This window comes from Heterodontus francisci, chromosome 4 (genome assembly GCF_036365525.1).
Source record: "Heterodontus francisci isolate sHetFra1 chromosome 4, sHetFra1.hap1, whole genome shotgun sequence".
NCBI lineage: Eukaryota > Metazoa > Chordata > Chondrichthyes > Heterodontiformes > Heterodontidae > Heterodontus > Heterodontus francisci.
In genome coordinates, this window is record NC_090374.1 from 115,081,654 (window position 1) to 115,097,452 (window position 15,799).

Here is a 15,799-nt window from a genome sequence, read left to right on the forward strand (position 1 = left end):
TAGGCCATTTGAAAGGTCTGGATAGAGTGGAGGTGAACTGCCTATTTACCTTAGCAGAGAGGTCAGTGACTAGGGGGCATAGATGTAAAGTGATTGGTAGAAAGATTAAAGGGGAGAGGAGGAAAAGTTTTTTAACGCAGAAGGCGGTAGGGGTCTGGAACTCACTGTCTGAAAGGGTAATTGCAACTTGGTGATGGAGATGTTTCACTTTACATGCATTGTCTCACTTCTCGTGAGGTTCCATATGCGCCGCAGGCAAAACCAACAGGCAGGTGCAGTGCACATAGAGGCGCCTGGTCGTGAGCAGCAGTAGCTGCCAAGGAGAGCTTGACACAACAGATCACCGTGCATCTACAGGTCCCGCATGACATACCTGCAGATGTCAGAGCAACAGTATCAGAGGCGACTGCGGATATAGAGAGAGATGGTAACTCATCTCTCTACCTTGCTGAATGATGAACTGCAGCCCATGGGCTTTGGAGGACATCCTATGCCTATGGCCCTCAGAGTGACAGCGGCTCTTAATTTTAATGCCTCTGCATAATTTCAGGGGCCCACCGGAGAGCTTTGTGGGGTCAGACAGTCAGCAGTGCAACACTGCATCAGGAAGGTCACCAATACCCCGTACCGAAGAACCGGCGACTATGTCCACTTCACGACAGACCCAGAGAGCCACCGGTTTCAGCTCCATTGCAGGATTCCCACAGGTGCAAGGGGTTTATAGATTGCACCCATGTGTCTATCAAGGCTCCCGCCAGGCGACCAGCTGCATACGTAAACCGTAAGGGCTTCCACTCAATCAACGTACAGCTCATATATGATCACTGGAAATGCTTCATGTAAATCTGTGCCCGCTTTCCAGGTAGTTGCCATGATGCCTTCATCCTGTGCCAGTCCCAGCTGCCTTTGCTGTTCACTGAACTGGCTCAGATGGTGGGGTGGCTTCTAGGAGACAAGGGATACCCCTGGCAGACAAGGCTCCTGACACCAGTGAGACACCTCACTACTGCTGCAGAGCAGAGATATAACACCAGCCATCGAGCTATAGGAGCCACCATTCAGCAGGCGATCGGCACGCTGAAAATGCGCTTCTGCTGCCTGGATAGATTGAGAGGTACCCTGCAGTAAGAGCCGGAAAAGGTAGCTCGCATCATTGCTGTTTGCTGTGCTCTACACAACAACACACTGAATAGGGGGGAGGCCTTGTAGGATGAGGACAGACACGAGCAGGACTCATCCTCGGACGATGGGGACTTACAGCAAGAAAGGCACATGGGAGGACAGAGAGCATCCAGGTGCTGCATGTGGGGCGAGCAGCGAGCTAGGGCTGCATGGCAGCGCCTCACTGATGAAAGGTTCTCCACACCATAGGAACCACAATAGGCTCTGCAAGCCACACGGCACCCTCATTCACCTGTTGTGCAGCAGTCCGCATCTGCAACATCTTTGTCTCCACCATTGCTGGCAGCAGCCTACTGAGCCATTGTCCATGTTACTGCATCCGTGGAAATGCACGAGTGATACTGGCATGGCAATGATGTTATTCCATACATTGGCAGTTCTGAAAGGCCAATGATGTAATGGGAGGAGACACACTCCATTCACACAGTAAAAGCAACACAGATGTTAGTGAAGATGATTTTGATTTCGACTTTTTTTTACAGAGTTGTGTCACCTGTGCAGGCCCATTTGTGTCACAGTGCTTTTTGGAAATGCTTGCGGGTGCTCCTTCACGGTATCACTTCTGCGCTAACAGCCTGACTGGAGCAAAGCTGCTCATCTGATTGCCATTTGGCTGTGGATGACTTTGGCAGTCGTCCTCTCTGTGCGCACGAGGCCTGGAAGGTCCCAGCTAGCTGGGGGAATCCTGTGTCACTGCACAAATCTCCCAAGATGTCGTGGCTGCTGGAGCTTGACTCACCAGCAGAGGGACTGGTGGACACAATGGATGCACGCTGAGGGTGGATTCCAGATATGGCACGCAGGCTCAACTCCTCCAGCTCAAGGCTTATTTGATCTTCTCTGCTCTCCCGGGTAGGACCAGGGGCAAGTGCAGTCTCCATGCCCCTGGTCCCTCTCACACCTTGGTACTGATTTGAGGATCTGATGGCCTCGGTGAGGGATTGCAGGTCAGCATGTATTCATGGAATGTGGCTCACCAGAAGGACCACTGCTATTTCCATGTATGACACCATGTGCTCCAATGCCTGGGACACGGCAGCTGTCATGGCCTGGATGGACTCCCCCATCGTCTGCTCAAGGCTGCGCACGGCCTGTGGCATCTCTATCGATGACTGCAGCTGCAGCTCCAGCATGCCCTGTGCTGTCCAAAACAGAGGATCAGCAGCAGCCTGGGGTTCAGCATGGGCCTGGCCACTCACAGCCCTCCGACTGCAAGGCGCCTTGGCTTTCTCAGTCTCAGTTAGGGGCTCGGGTCCAGCTTGTGAACACGACCGTCAGCCCGACTGGATACCCACCGAGGTGACTGTATCTGCGCTGGTGGAAGGTGTGGGAGTGTCATGGGATGCTGCATCCTCTGAGGATGTCTCTTCCTCTGAGGTGCAGGACATGTCCTGGGCTGCCATTGCTGACTCAGAGCTTTGACCTGCAAGATACAATAAGAGCTCACGGTCAGTCTTTATGGTGAGCATGTAACAATTGTGACAGAATTGTGTCAAACAGCACGATATTCACAGTGATCATTGTGTATATCAAATGGATGCATATTCGCCCAGGAGCCTGAGCTCAATGTCACCTAATGCATGGTTCACATGTATCGCAGCCAGTGTGAGGGCCTCCTCCTCAGCCTGTGTCAATGTCCGCATATCTGGCACTCATCCAACAGTCCAACTCGCCTCATGAGCATTGTGGGTCCTGTTTGCCCGGAGGAGCAAGCAGGCAGAGATTAAGGATGGCCAGGCAACAACCCGAAACATGTCACAAGAGGGATGCTGGGCCCAAAGGTGGAGAAGGCTCAGTGTGCACTACTAAGTGAGACACTCATGTAGGTGCCATGTTCTGAGCTGCAGACAAGGGTGAGTTCTTTCATACTTCCATCCATTCATGTCGTCCCTGCCCAACCTCCCTGTCTTTGGCAAGGCAGTGGCACACCTATGCCACTCTGTGTGGGGACACCCAGGTTCAATGGGTCCATGATACAAAGTGCCACTTACTTTTGTGGTGCGAAGCAGATCGTTCATCCCCTTCTGGCATTGGACTCTTTGATGCTGGATGGTCACACAGCTACTTACCTCCTCTGCCACCTCCAGCCAGGCTGCCTTGGTCAGGTGGGAGGGTCTCTTCTTACCATCGCTAGGGAAAAGGACCTCCCACTTTGCCCACACAGCCTGGAGGAGAGTGAGCAGGAAGGCATCGCTGAACTGTGGGGCCATCCTAGAGCGCCCATCTGCCATCTCTGGTTTTTGGTCTGATCCTTTAAATGCAAAGGTTATTACACAGTGTAACTGCTCTAACTTCTGGCTGCAAGGGTTTTTTTTGCAAATGTTTGAAAACTAATGCAGGACTAGCTGCTGGAGAAGATACTGAGGGATAGGATCTATTCCCATTTGGAAGAAAATGGGCTCATCAGTGATAGGCAACATGGTTTTGTGCAGGGAAGGTCATGTCTAACCAACTTAATAGAATTCTTTGAGGAAGTGACAAAGTTGATTGATGACGGAAGGGCTGTCGATGTCATATACATGGACTTCAGTAAGGCGTTTGATAAGGTTCCCCATGGCAGGCTGATGGAGAAAGTGAAGGCGCTTGGGGTCCAAGGTGTACTAGCTAGATGGATAAAGAACTGGCTGGGCAACAGGAGACAGAGAGTAGCAGTAGAAGGGAGTTTCTCAAAATGGAGACGTGTGACCAGTGGTGTTCCACAGGGATCCGTGCTGGGACCACTGTTGTTTGTGATATACATTAATGATTTGGAGGAAAGTATAGGTGGACTGATTAGCAAATTTGCAGACGACACTAAGATTGGTGGAGTAGCAGATAGTGAAGGGGACTGTCAGAGAATACAGCAGAATATAGATAGATTGGAGAGTTGGGCAGAGAAATGGCAGATGGAGTTCAATCAGGGCAAATGCGAGGTGATGCATTTTGGAAGATCCAATTCAAGAGTGAACTATACAGTAAATGGAAAAGTCCTGGGGAAAATTGATGTCCAGAGAGATTTGGGTGTTCAGGTCCACTGTTCCCTGAAGGTGGCAACGCAGGTAAATAGAGTGGTCAAGAAGGCATACGGCATGCTTTCCTTCATCGGACGGGGCATTGAGTACAAGAGTTGGCAGGTCATGTTACAGTTGTATAGGACTTTGGTTCGGCCACATTTGGAATACTGCGTACAGTTCTGGTCGCCACATTATCAAAAGGATGTGGATGCTTTGGAAAGGGTGCAGAGGAGGTTCACCAGGATGTTGCCTGGTATGGAGGGCGCTAGCTATGAAGAGAGGTTGAGTAGATTAGGATTATTTTCATTAGAAAGACGGAGGTTGAGGGGGGACCTGATTGAGGTGTACAAAATCATGAGAGGTATAGACAGGGTGGATAGCAAGAAGCTTTTTCCCAGAGTGGGGGTTTCAATTACTCGAGGACACGAGTTCAAAGTGAAAGGGGAAAAGTTTAGGGGGGATATGCGTGGAAAGTTCTTTACGCAGAGGGTAGTGGGCACCTGGAACGCATTGCCAGCGGAGGTGGTAGATGCGGGCACGATGGAGTCTTTTAAGATGTATCTAGACAGATACATGAATGGGCAGGAAGAAAAGAGATACAGAAGCTTAGAAAATAGGCGACATGTTTAGAGAGAGGATCTGGATCGGCGCAGGCTTGGAGGGCCGAAGGGCCTGTTCCTGTGCTGTAATTATCTTTGTTCTTTGTTCTTTGTAGTGAGGAAATCTGTGCTGTTGCCCTGGTTTTTCATCAATGACTGATCAACACAGATATACATGGTCACGTACACTTTGCTTCTGCAGCAGTTGATCATAATTATTGATGTAATATTTCTGGTTTGCAATTCAGCTAGAATATAAACATTTTCCTGGTTCTTTCAGAAGTACTTTTAATTCAGTTACATTTCTTTTCACATAACAGTTAGCAACAAAATGAATACAGATTCCAAATGCATATTAGTCTGCGGCTTGTCACATTCAGGAAATTAAAAGCCCATAGTATGTAGATATTATTAAATGATGCTTTTATTTCTGATAGTGTATTTGATTTTATGATATAATTCAGTCTCACGTTCTGGTCTGTGCAAAATTAAGATTATTCACCCAGGTGCAGCAAGCCTACAGGAAGAAATGTTACATTTCACTGGAAGAAGAGGACCTCAACTGCATAGGACACTGGGACAAAGAAGAGTATGTGACAATAAAGCAGAAAGTGCTGGAGAAACTCAGCAGGTCTGGCAACATCTGTGGAGAGAGAAGCAGAGGTAACTTTCACAGACCTGAAAGTTAACTGTGCTTCTCTCTCCACAGATGCAGCCAGACCTGCTGAGTTTCTCCAGCACTTTCTGCTTTTCTGCCAGATTGCCAGCATCCCCAGTCGTCTATACTGATGTAAGTATTTGGCAGCTGTCAGGAAGCAGGTGCTGGGGCACTTTAATTAGGGCCCCAGCACCTGCTACACAGCTGAGCCAATGCCGATCAAGGTGCCAAATATCCTGCCCACCCCCCCTCCACGTAATTTGGCGTGATGATAATGAGCCGCCGCACTGAATATAGCGTCAGCTCCGTGATTGCTATCAGCGGCGTGCTCATAAAATTCAGCCCATAGACTCAAAAATTAGGTTTATTAGTCTGCACCAAAATAAGTGAGCCAATTTAAGTTATATAGGCATCAGGTGCAGCAGTAAGCCATCCAGCCTGTATTAAAAAGCATAGGCAGTCTAGAGAATGCAGAAAGATAGTAAAGGGGGCTGCTTATTAGATTGATGCCCAGTTTTAATCTGCATTTGTGTGTATTTTTTAAAATTAAAACAATGCATTTCCAAAGCTATTTTACACCTAACTGCTGATTTACACATTAAGCAATTTCAATGGTTACCTGTTACAATTTAACACACCCAGTTCTCATCTCCTATCCATGCAACAGTGAGCCATTTAAAGAACTGGGTTGGATTAGCATATCCAAAGGGACAACTTGTTCAGTGATTTGTTAAGGATGTGAGCAATGTAGAATAACATTTGTGAAAAACACCTTTTCTAAACGTTTTGATAACTCTTGTTTTGAGAAGTTAAAACAAGAGAACAATGTGGAGCCAGATGACATTGACATACTGTTTGCAATGCATTGAGCACTTACTTCCCAATTTTTCCCTATTTTACTGAGGCAGTAACTGTAATAGAAATATTTCACTCTTTAGCTAAAAGGACAAGGTTCTCACCCACATGTGCGATAAAGCTACTTAAATATTATATTCACGAATGTATATAAAAGCTTTCCTTTAACATATAAAGCAACCAATGCAATTTTCCAGCACAGCTAAAGACGATATAGAGTCACAAGCACAAGAAACAACAAGATTGTTCAACATCTCAAGCCCCATTCTGTCAACTTCTAAAACCTTCGGCCTACTTCAGCAAATGCTTCTTCAAGGCTAATACTAAGCTGTCTTTTATTGACGGTCAGTCAAGCTAAAGAACAGCCAGAGGTCTTATGTAAATTTTACAAGACCCCAGAGAAATTTAATCCAGTATAACCTCCCGTGTAACCTTTACTACTGGTTTGCAGCCAAAAGGCACAGCTTATTGGAATCAAGACAACACTTCATTTCATTTCCAGTGGGCAGTTTCCTTTATTGTGCATTTAAAACTTAACTGGGAAACCAGTATGATATTGTTCACAAATTTCAACAACACCACCCCCACCCCCCCACCCACCCCCCCAGACACAAACAAAAGGACTGCTTATTTGAAGTTGGACAATGCAAATGCAGGTCCTTATACATTTTGTAGAGCTCACAGAGGATAATTGATGCCTGGGAGCAATTACAAAGTATTAATCTAATCGAGCGGTTTAGACGATGCCCTGAACCACAAGATTGAAGCTTCAGTGGTTTAGAACTGTCATCTGAATCCAATGATTAAATTTCTGCCTTGAAATCATTCCAGGGCTTTGATTAAAAAAATTATAGGGCAGTTTTATTCAGTTTTCGTGTTGACAGCATCTGACATGGTTGGCAAATGTTGACTGCCAATACATTTACCCTCACTGGAGCCTGATGGCGCTCACTGAAAGATTAACAACTGTGACATTACTGCAAGTATAGTGTAGAATAACATGCTGTTGAGAACTGGCAAGTTCTACGGCGAGTATTTATAATTTACCAACTGGAGCTGAAACTCCTCTTTGGTGAGAAACTTCAATGACAGAAATCCTATAGACCATCTCAAGGGGCATAAAGGAAGTTCTGTGGGCTAAGTGCACACTACAATTATTCTTACCCCATCAAATGATCTACCCCCTCCATTCCCAAGGTATTACAGTTTTTGAACCTCAAATAGTAGCAAAATAATTAGTCTGGCACAAAAATTAGAGTGAGCTTTTGATGCAGCTCACAAATTCACCTTTGAACCATTTTTGGTTATAAAATATTTATTAAGTGCTCTGGCATTTTATAGCACATTACAGCTTAGTACTTTACAAAGGCTGCTTTCGGCCTATTCTGTTAATGTAACAACTTTGACCTTAGGATTAACAAGATTTACAGCCCAGTTTATAAAATTCCCTGCAGTCTATCAAAATCATGCAGCTGTGGCAGGTTCTGGCTACAACATACACTTAATCTTCAAGACCAGACATCTTCTCATTTCATGCTAGGTCAGAGTATTTTAGGGTAGGCAGAGCAATGATCCAGTGGCATTAATTCCATTCGCAATGTCAAATAGGCATAACTTCAAAATCATCACATAGCTCTGAGTCATTGAGCAAAGCACTTCATAAAAGCCAGGTTGTGATATGATAGTGTTAATAATCTGACCCAAGTATTCAACTTGTTCTGTTATTAAAATCCTGCAGGGCTGTTCTAAAAGACAATGAAATGTGCGAAATTTGTCCCTTTTTCAGTGTGTTACATGTACACTGATGGCACCTAGGTCTATGTCACCACTACCTCTCCCAACCTCTACACTGCCTCTAGTTTGTCATGCTGCATGTCCATATTGGATGAGCAGAAATTTCCTCCAATTAAATATTGGGAAAACCAAAGCCATCGTCTTCAGTCCCCACCACAATCATGGCCTCTCCCTGGTCCCTATCTGAGGCTGAAGCAGACTGTTTGCAAACTGTTGCCCTATTTGACTCTGAACCGAGCTTCCAATCCACATCCTCTCCCTCACCAAGACAGCGAACTACCACCTCCAAAATATTGACCGTTTCTGGCCCTGCCTCAGCTCATCTCCTCAACCATGCTTTTGTTACATCTAGAGTCAACTATTACAATGTTCTCCTGACCAGTCTCCCATCTTCCACGTTCTGTAAACTGGATCTCATCCATATCTCTGCTGCCCATATCCTAACTTGTACCAAGTCCCGCTCACCTATCATCCCTGTGCTTGCTGACCTACACTGGCTCCTGGTCTGGTAACACTGATTTTAAAATTCCCATCCTCATGTTCAAGACCTTCCATGGCTTCTCCCCTCCCTATCACTGTAACCTCCTCCAGTCCCACAATCCTACAAGATCTTTGCACTCCTCCAATTCTCTTGCACTCCTCCAATTCTCTTGCACATCCCTAGTTTCCGTCACTCCACCTTTGATGACTGTGCTTTCAGCAGTCTAGGCCCCAAGCTCTGGCATTCCCTCCCTAAACCTCTCTTCTTTGCTACTCCTTCAAGTTGCTCCTTAAAACCTACCTCTTTGTCCAAGCTTTTGGTCACCTGTCCTAATGTTTCTTTCAATGGCTTATTGTCAAATTTTGATTACACTCCTGTGAAGAGTTTTGGAATGTTTACGATGTTAAATATGCTACGTAAATGCAAGTAGTTGTTGTTAATCAGGACTTCTAATTTATTCTTCAAACTACAAGCTAAATTTCCTTCTCTCAACAGTCCAACGTGACTTTTCCATACCTGTACAACAGGTTAGTATGCTAACAGTTGCAAATATCGGGCTGAATTTTTTTTAAAATGGCGTGGTGCACACGCAAGATGGGTGCCGCTGAGCTGCCGCAGTATTTAGCGCGGTGGTTCATTTACATGCAGGGGGGAGGAACACCTGCCCCCAATGACATAGAAGGGGCAGGCACTTCATCCCCGGCAACGGCGTCCGGAGCCACCGCGCAGGCGCCATTTTTAAAGGGCTTCAAGCCCTTCAGTTAGATTGAAAGTTTTAAAAGGTCCGGTCTTCAAAAAAGATAATAATTTGAATTGCACTTTGAATGCTATCTCCCACTCCTACAATGAGTAATCAATATATAAATTGCCCTGTCCCCCCAAATAAAGCATTTTATGCGATCTGAACATTCCCCTGCCGAACTTGATGAACTATGACCCTCAACACCTTCCCATCATCCCCGCAACCAATAGAAACAGTTTTCTCCACTAACCACCCCCCCCAACCCCGTCCTGTAAACTTCACTCTTTCCCCGCTCCCCACCAGTGTTATGCCTCGGATCTTCAAATGGAGATCCGAAGACGCGGGAATTCCGGCATCAGCCGGAATATCAGTGTGGGATGGCTGTCGGGACGAGGCAAGTGATTCTTCACTCATGAACATTTATTTGACTATTTAAATTAAGGTTCTGTCGCCAAGCGTCAACTAATCACAATATATGAGACCAACCAAATTCATATTCGACTGAGTAGTTAACATGTCTCACGAATTCTGCTGCTCCAAACCTAACATACAAACAAATATGTTTTTATTGAAATAGAAACAGCAAGTGCTGGAAATACTCAGCAGGTCTGGCAGCATTTGTAGAGAGAAAAACAGAGTTAACATTTCAGGTCAATGATCTTTCATCAGAACTGGCAAAAGCTAGAAATGTCATAGGTTTTGAGCCAGTGGAGCGGTTTGGGGGGCGGGGGGGCGGCAGGTGCGTGGATGACCCTGATAAAAGCCTCGTTAGGAGCAGGGAGCTATTTTTAAAGGCTGGAATGGGGAGAACGCTATGGGGGAACATAGCAGGGTTGTGAAGATGTGAGCATTGTGGAGGGAGATAAGGACAATGGAAATGAAGCAGAGGCAGTAAGTAAAACTTAGCTGCCTCAGATGTGTCTCATTGAGGATACTGTTGCAGATGTAGGTGTTAAATATTACATAGGAGTGTGCCATGAAACTGGACAGGGAAGTGAGCCCGCTGGCACAGTGGCATCTAGGGTTGGCACGGGAAGGCCTGGTGAGCATTCAAGGCCCAGTTGACCGAAGTCAGATGGGAACAGGCGACTCTTGACATTGGACAGAGCAGCGAGGCAGATGCAACCTCCTGGACAGCTCGAGGCCAGAGGAGCACAGCAGGGGATGTAACGGGAGGAAGGCGCGATCCAACACATTCGTTGCATGGCCCAAAAGTCAGATACTTGCAAATGACAGAGTGCCAGTTCCATAGGAGCCTGCATCTATCTGGGCAGACAGTCTCGGTCATGTGTGCTCTGATCCACAATGACCTGAGTCTTCACGGTTCTCATGGCAGTCCCCTACCTGCAGCCATCAAGGTTTCAGGTGCTCTGGACCTCTATACAACCAGGTGGTTCCAGGGATTAGCTGTGGACCTAGGTGGCATCTCACAGTCAGCATCTCATTAGGCCACTGGCAGCTCACGGATGCCCTTTTCAGGAAGACAGGGACTACAGCCATTTTTCCCCCATGTTTGCGCTCGCTTTCCTGGCAGCTGCCATGATTCCTTCATTCTCGGCCAGTCCAGGCTGCCTCAGATCTTCACTCCATTCCCCAAAGTGAATGGCCAGGGGACGATAGATGGCTACTGCCCCCTCTACGGGAGTCCCAGACAGAGGCACAGAGGCAAAACAACCAATGCCACCTTGCTCAGCAGGCCATCGGGTTTCTGAAGATGCAATTCTGGTGCCTGGATCAATCAGGTGGCATCCTCCAATGCCCTGCTGCAAGGGTCTCAGCCATTGTGGTGGTCTGCTGCACTTTCCATAACATGGCTCTCCAGAGGGATGTGGGCCTTTAGGAGAGTGAGGCCCTGGAAGGAGACAGTTCATTGGGGGAAGAGAGAGAGGAGGAGGAGGAGGAAGAGGGGGCAGAGGGGGACAACACTGAACAGAGAGGTGCCCTGTTGCACAATGAGGCGGCCTCCTCCTGCCACCCTCTGGGTAGTGGACCTCACTCCTCTTCCTCATGGTCCCCAGTATTAGATCCACGTCAGCATCGATGAAGTGAGGGTCTGCTCTGCCCCTACTGCCAGGCCTCCAGCTCCCCTGTAACATCTCACTTCTCTCTGTTGCTGTGGAAGACAGATCTCCCCTTCAGGTCAACCAGCAGCCTCAGTGATGGCTGCCGTGGAAGTCTACATGAGCCCAACACTTGGTCTGACTCAATGGCATTTTCATCCCACTGGCTCGAAGAGAGCAGGAAACCCATCTACATATCAATTAAGGCTTTCCCATTTGAAAATTGCAATCTGAATCAGATTCCCAGAGGTGGCAGGTTTCAGACCAAAAACTAAACCAGGCTCCTGTTTCCCACCTCCACTTTGAAAATCCGGCCCCAGGTATCTGGGATATGATCGAAGAGGGCAAGCAAATGTGTATCCCCTTAACCAATCAAATTGAAAATTGTGAAAGTAACAGCGTAAGAACTGAGAAGGAGGGTGAATTAGACTGGGTGAATTCAATGTCAAATCAGGTACAGAAAGAGAAATAAAAAGGAGGGAAAGAAAGATTGTATTGAGAGAAAGATGAACAGGAGACAGAAAGGAAAAGTAAAACAGTAAATATAAAAATTTACACTTTTAAAATATCCAACAATAATTAAACCTGAAGCAATGAGACTCCACACTTGTAATAGTTCATTTTCAGTGCCAGACAAGTTTTACTTACTGCCAGACAAACTATCGCTTCTTTAAAAGGGTACTTAAGACTGGAATGGATGAGATTTAACTTTCTGTGGCGAGTTTTGTTTATAGGTACCCTGTAAAAACAGCAACCTCACATCATTCAATACATTTCAATAGTGAGGCAGATAGTGAAATGCCATTTGCACAAAGCTAACGCAGCAGCAATACATCTGGGACAGCACCTTTTGAATGTTTGAGCTAACCGTGCATCTGCCCCTCACCTGAAATGGTTGTACCATTTGCCCATAAATAACGGTAAGTGCCACTAGCCTCACTGATAGTTTGACAGTAAATTAGGTCCCAATAAACGGCATAGCCAATGCTGGTCTTGATAAATAGGCTAATTTGCTTACTATTCCAACATACGAGAATCATTGCATCAGACACAATCTAACTGAAAAAACACTAAGGTAAGGTTGAATGGAGCAATGCCTGTGTAAATTGTAACGAGATAAGCACTCCACTTTACTGTAAATTAGGCAGAATCCAGAACTAGAAATGGCCCATGTAAATGCCTCTGGTTTTTCCATACATTTCATGTCTTCAAGTAGCAACTGATGCCAGACAACAGTTCGATGATTCTTATTCCACTCCTCCTATATTGCCTTGTGACAGCGTTAACATTTTGTTCAAGGATTCGCAACTGATGGCCCTTTGTTTGAAGTAAATAAATCAAATTTAGAATTGATTTTGCTTTTCATCTCTTAGTTACTCATGGTGCATGATAATATAAAGTTAGCAAGATATAAATATCAACAATGATTGCAAAAATTCATTCTGTTATTGAAGTCTACCATCTAAGGTGTCAAATATATTAAATATGTAACTTCAAACGTGCAGTATTTTAAATTTTCCAATTTTTTCCTCTCTCTTTTGATTTCTATTACTTTCTTGAAGGCTAATGATTATGGCCTCAAAATCCCTCTCTTCAAAGCTTAAAACCTATACTCTACTACAAAATGCATTATCCCTATCTGCATGTGATCTCAGAATCTGAATGGCAAGGCATTGCACTCCAAAGCAGGCACCTAAAGCATCAAACGCAGTCTTGACTCAATATTTAATACTCCATTTACTTGAAAAGCTTAGCTTGCCTCAGAATTAGGGAACTATCTGAGTTAGCAGTTTTGCTAGATGCCTCTGACTGTAGCCAATGACACTGGACATACCATTTTGGCTCTGGCTATAGGCAACTTTATTTCTAGCTAGGTACATTCATTTACTTTAAAAATCACTTTTGCAACTTTTGAAGGACTGCACAAATGTACTGTTGCTTTTTGCTGGAACTTACCCACAGCACAAATGAGGAAGATTACACCACAACAGAACATGGTTATATCATGGAACTACTTCTGTAGTGTAACTGGGTCCAAAATACCTCGGCTTTTAAGTCTATTGCAGGCAAATATACAGAGCACTTTTTGCACAGTATTTTACCACGAGCTCAGGTAAAAGAAAAAATAATTCAGGGTGGTACTTAGCTGATTTGGAAGCATCTCTGATAGAGAATTTGAAACCTTCCCATCTGACTGGTAGAGGCAAAAGAGCAAAAATAAAAGACTTTATGCTGCTTCACAACGTTGAAAAAATAAATCAATCTAGGAAACAAGTGACATTGATCTACTATAAATGACTAAGTTCATTTACACACAAGAGCAGATGAAAATTACTTCTTTTATTCCATTATTTATCAATGTGTCAAGATGATTTGCTGTGTAATGCAGACAGGAGACTTTTCCTCAAGCACTGATACATGTTGCATTAACAGAACCAAAACAAAATTTTAAGTTTATATACTGCTGTTTCTTAAAAGTAGCTCAATATTTCCATTACTAAATTAGCCAAGCAGACCAAACACATAATTTTTCCAACTATTACTTAAAAAGCATTTTAATGCTTAACATAGCATTACTTCCTGTCATTGTGAATTGTGTGGTTTGAAGCCTACACAATGACTAATCTGGACCTTCAAGCTGACTCTCTTGCCAACAAAATTCAAAAGAAAAACCTCAAGTGGCAAAACGCAAATCGTCTTTTGAAAGGAAAACCCAATCGTGCATCACAAGCAAGATGGCAGGCTCCCTAATGTGAATATAATGTCTATTATTCAGTTATGTTTCCTCAGCTGCCACACCAATCCCCATGGGACCAATACTTTCCAGGCTATAAGAAATAAAGGAAGCATGTCTGAAAAACAGACCTAAAGCCCATGACAACTCATTTATCCTCACTAGCCTAACCCAAGCATAATGTGGTTAATGCACGAATAAGCTCATAGTGTTGATAAATAACTTGGTGTGCTGCACATTTAAACAATTAGATAGTCATTAAGCTCCAAATAATATTACGTGATAATTCAATGCTGCACCTGGTGCAAATTATGACATTTTAATTCACCTACATACTCATTATGGTGCACTTTATGCATGTGTGGTTAACTGCATCTTAATGAAAGAAACATAATATGGGAAACAACAAAATATGTTCAAGCGTTAAAAGGCTGTAATTTTCAAAGATGATCTTGATACACATGAGGAGAGCAATTAGGACAGTACACAGCAAGCCAAGGATTTTCACTGGCAGATCATGACCACATTACTGTATGAAGCTGTGAAAATTTGTCAGAGAATTTTAGAGTAGCTTCTGTAAAATGTCATTGGCAATTTGTCAGACAGACATGAAAAGACAGAGCCTCACAAACCACTGCAAAGTAAATTTCCTTCTCATACAGACAACCCAAGCTAATTTCTATCTAAAATGGCAATGGACTATCTATCCACTTTGGGCAGAAAGTGATCCATGCCACTAGGCACTACGGTGAAAGTGTTTTGGGTGCTTTTTCAGGGGCAAAATGATTTGCACGCTTGAAGTGCACACCCGATTACCTGGGTGCGATTAAGGCCCCAAATTGGTTCCCCTGCCTCGTTTGAATGGAATAGGCGAGCTACCAGCACTACATGCACTGTTAAGTGACAGCTGACATAATTGCAGGGTGGGTGGGGAGAAGCATCCAGCGTTCCTGTCACCACTAAAAAAAAATAGGTACACTTTGGCTGCAGGTACCTAGAATTCAAGATTTCGGAAAATGGCAGGCAGAGGAGAGCTCCCACCTTCCCCCAGCTTTCAGAAGCTACCTCAAAGGTATAATTGGAGGAATAGGGAAGACTTCATCCCACCCAGCAGCACATAAACCTCTAGGCAAGCTCTTGAGGGCAGTGTCCTAGGCCCAACTCCATCAATGACCTTCTCTCCATCACAAGGTTAGGTGGGGCTGTTTACTGATGATTGCACAGTGTTCAATTCCATTTCCAATTCTTCAGATAATGAAACAGTCCATGCCCGCATACAGCAAGACTTGGACAACACTGAGGTTTTAGACTGATAAGTGGAAAGTAACATTCTTGTCACATAAGTGACAGGCAATGACCATCTCCAACAAGAGAGCCTAACCACCTCCCTTTGACATTCAATTATAATATTTCCAAATCCCTCATCAACATCCTGACGGTCACCATTGACCAGAAACCTAACTGGACCTGCCACATAAATGCCCCTAGCAGGTGAGAGGTCCCAACAGCTTAAAGTCTCTCCACCACCTACAAGTTATAATTCAAGAGTGTGATGGGATACTTCTCATTTGCCTGGGTGGGTGCAGCTGTAACAACATCCAAGAAGTTCGACACCATTCAGGGAAAAGCAGTCTATTTGATTGGCACTTCATTCACTCCCTCCACTGCCGGCGCACTGTGGCTGCAGTGTATACCACCTAC

The 15,799-nt window shown here is 44.9% G+C and overlaps 1 protein-coding gene across 3 annotated transcripts in view; it reads right to left on the reverse strand.

Moving 5' to 3' along the window:
* LOC137369201 (transducin-like enhancer protein 1) overlaps positions 1-15,799 on the reverse strand; it is a 159,279-nt gene that overhangs the window by 51,541 nt on the left and 91,939 nt on the right. The gene's annotated exons all lie outside the window — the stretch shown is intronic.